This window comes from Cimex lectularius, unplaced genomic scaffold (assembly GCF_000648675.2).
Source record: "Cimex lectularius strain Harlan isolate CLEC.00 unplaced genomic scaffold, Clec_2.1 scaffold174, whole genome shotgun sequence".
Lineage (NCBI taxonomy): Eukaryota > Metazoa > Arthropoda > Insecta > Hemiptera > Cimicidae > Cimex > Cimex lectularius.
This window is the reverse complement of record NW_019392881.1, coordinates 1-3,899: the sequence shown is the minus strand read 5'-3', so window position 1 is coordinate 3,899 and position 3,899 is coordinate 1.

Here is a 3,899-nt window from a genome sequence, read left to right as displayed (position 1 = left end):
AGCGCATTGTCACTTAAGAAGGCACATGCACCGGTTAGAAGTATAGACTGAAGAAACACTGCGCAGGTACTGCCAGGAAGAGGAGAACGCAGAACTCATTCAATATTTCTGTGAAAGTCTTTGGAGGTGCAAGTTCCAAGATCTTACACTAAGGAGCCGCTTAACAACCTGAAGCTGACCAATGAGTTATAAAAAACAGGGGAGCACAGTAGACCTATTGCAGTAGGCCTTGTGGCCGCCTCTTTTATCCCCATCCTGTCCTTGTACTTTTGGCCTTATCTGCCGAAATAAAACATTGGTGGCGAGCTAAAAAGTTTTTTCTAAAAAACTATTTCACCCTGAACAGACAATAAAATGACAATGTAAAATTAGATTTGCACTTATAGAAGTTTGATCAAGATTGGCAGTCTCACTCAAGTCAGACGCGTCAGGGGAAAACAGTGTTTACAGTCATTGTAAATTTTCTTTTTTTAAAGTAAATTTAAATTTTATAATCCTATTGAGCACGACGTATATATTGTTTCAGTCGATTTTGTAGTTCTTTCAAATAAAATTGCTTCCACGTCGTAAAATATATTTCGGCTGTGTGAAGGAGTGCCATTAGCAAGTTTGAGAGGTAACGAGGTAGATTCGGAGCGCGGAAATACGTTTCTTCAGACGAAGGCATGACAATTAGCTGAGAGAACACCTCTCACTTCTAAGAACTCATTAACAAAGCGCCCTAAGCTTTCTCACAGCTCAGGATTCCCAGCCCCGACCGCCCTGAGAGTAAACACCAACACCATATACACTACCCCGTCACAAAACCGCCCCTAAAGCGTCTAATCCCTTGCCGTATAATCCCTGATTTGATTCTGAGGGCTTGAAACCGGTGGAAATGAACGCGTCAGAGGAAACAGATCCTCTGGCAAATCTTTAAGGGAAAACGTTTTAACCGCGGTATCTCTTTTTCGTGTCGGCTCCAATTTTCTCCAAATCGATTTATGTTAAACAGCTGACTAGTTGCCAAAAGATTTCCCCTCTGCCAACCACAATTGACAATTTGCAATGATAACATCAACAAGAATGGGATTTAAACATAATAATTACAGCTTGTACATATATATTAAAACTAGTATAAATAGCATGGCATAAAAATTTTAAGGTCTAAGGTTTAAGGAAATTTAATATATTACAACAGTATTTGTTTTTTATATTACGAGTAAAATGGTTGATCCTACATATTTCAAAATAAACTAAAATAAAATCTGGCACTATAAAATAAAACCAAATTTGGCACTAAGGTGCGATACCTATAGATACAATACCCAGTGGTGTATCTACATGTTATATCTCTCTGCCCAACATCTTCGTGGGGGAGTTTTGGTTATAGTTCGGGATGTTAGGTTTAAAACTGAGTGATTGTGGTGGAATGAAAAGGAATTACGGATTTCACAAAAGGAAGTTTAAGGTCAAGGTGGAAGAATGCGATGATGGTTTGGTTGAACCCCACAGTTCGATGCCGTATGTCCAAATAGGTTTAATTATTGTCTCATATATTGTTTGTTATGAAGCGTCAGTTTTGATCTTTTGTTCCTGAAAGTGTTTTGTAATGTCAACAATGTTTTTTAACCCTTGTTGGATTCCAAGTCTTTCGTCGATATACACCCCGAGGTAGCGGACGTGGTCAACTATAGGGATATATGAAATGGGTACACTGCGTTATTTCATGCCGGAGGGTAAAGGTTATCTGTTGGCTTTTATCTATTCTTTTTGATCCGCCATTTCTTCGGTCAAGGCTATACGTCGATTAGATCAACCTGTAAGAAGCGATGTGAGAGGACCGGATCTTGATTGGAGGTTAGCAGATCGGCAAAAGTGCATAAATGAGGACAAAGTTATTTAAAAGTCTTAATCCCCCCGCTTAAATTTTCAGACCAGAGGAGTCACCCCTACCATTTCGTTCGAGTGGGAGCGATGATATATAAAACGTGATGGCATTGTTGAAAATTTGAATGACATCTGAACCAAAACTCATTTTCGGAAAGTTACCTAGAATTACGATGGTGAGAATGAGTTTTTGAAAGGAGACTCTGACAATTGTAGTGGACAGACTAATTACACGGTAGCAAGAATATTGAGATACACAAAATGAAGTATGTAGCTTTCTTTAATGGCAGATAGCTTATGGCATGTACGTCATTGGGTATGAATGGTTATTGGTAAATTACTATTAGTAAGTAGAAGAGATGTTAGGTCTCATTCTGTGTTTCCATGCAAATCATGATCATCCAAGTCAGGATAAAGACCGAATCAGCTCAACGGACATGACGTGTGTTTGCAAGTCTCTGGGTGACATGACGGAATCTATATAAAAGTACCAGAATGCGGAATCTACCGTTGTAATTATAGTTTTAGTAATGCTAGGAATATTTTACGTGGTGTATACCGAGGATGAGTCCCCCCTGCATCTTTGTGATAGTCGGCTGATAGAGAAGAGCCATTGGTGACCTAGTGAAAGTTAAGAAAGATTGAGTTAACTAGATAAAAGGAAAGCTTAAGCTTCCAGGCGATGGACTGCTGAATCGTAAAACGAAAGCGACTGTACCAAAGTTTTGCGTATTACTGGCAATAGACTAAATTGGATAGCAGGGTGATGTTAATTGATGAGCTGTTTTAAGCTATGATCCGAATGGGGAAACATTCTATTGGACTGGGAAAAAGTAAATGTAGGTAACGAATACTACAGCTTTTTTGTAGATAGGTTCCGAAGGATTTTTGCAGTCATTAGGCCAAAACAAGGAGTCTTTTGCTGGTAGATGGCTTACGACGTAGAATACTTCATTCGTAACAAACGGTTTTGGTGGAGGGAAGAAATGTAGGGGAGAATTTAGGTTTTATTCTATGGTATTGAAGTCAGGACCATTCCGGGCGTATGAGAAGTGAAAACTACAGAGATAGGTAATAATTAGGCTTTTTCTTCGTCAGACAAAGCTCATTCTTTTGTTGATAAATAAAAAACATCGAGGTGCATTGGCATTTTGGCTATGTAATTATGTCATTAGACTTTGAAACGTTTTTTAAGTACATTGTTAGGAATGCCAGGATTGGATCAAGCCGGTGGTCGACTGGTTCGGACCTGTTCGGCATGTAAAGCTGGGTGCACACTAGGTGGGTGGCGCGGAACCGACCCCCAAGAAAATTACATTTAAATGAATGTAATCCCGCACACTAGGCCGGTAGGGCGACAACGGAGAAAGTTGCAGACTTCTGGAACCCGGCTCCGTCCCGCGGTACCGGCCTAGTGTGCGCCGTGACGGTCGGAAACAAATGGTGAAACTGGATGAGCATTATGACCTTAAATGACCTCAAACCCATGACACCGCTGGTGTGTGAAAGCATAGATTAGTTTCGTCCAGCTTCTCCATTTTTGTTGTTCAGGTCGAAAAGAGAAGTGTGCCATGTTGCAAAGAAAATTTAGAACCCACAAGGAGCAGAAAATGAAAACCAGCGATGGACCTGGTAGTATTAGAGCATATTCGTTCATCCTACATTGCTCCATACTCTTCTTTTATAGCGATGCTATTCATCCTTTTACTCAAAAACTTAAGTAGCCACCAAAAGGTAAATAGTAATTTTTTGTCCCTCACATTTCAGGTACTATCACACAAAATAAAGTGGCCAGAAAGGACAAGGGCATACCTATTTTCATCAGTTCAATGTACAATTTTTCGATGCTTTATCAATAATAGAGAATTTCCCAATATTTATCAAGACACGCTGACTTTTTCTATGCTGGGCAATAGGTCAAGCAGATCTAAATCAAGAGATATGATCCTCCTTCTAACTACCTTTAGTAGAGGAAAAACGCCGGTTCTGGGACCGCCTCACGCCTCACTCATGGGATCTGACGGGGTTCG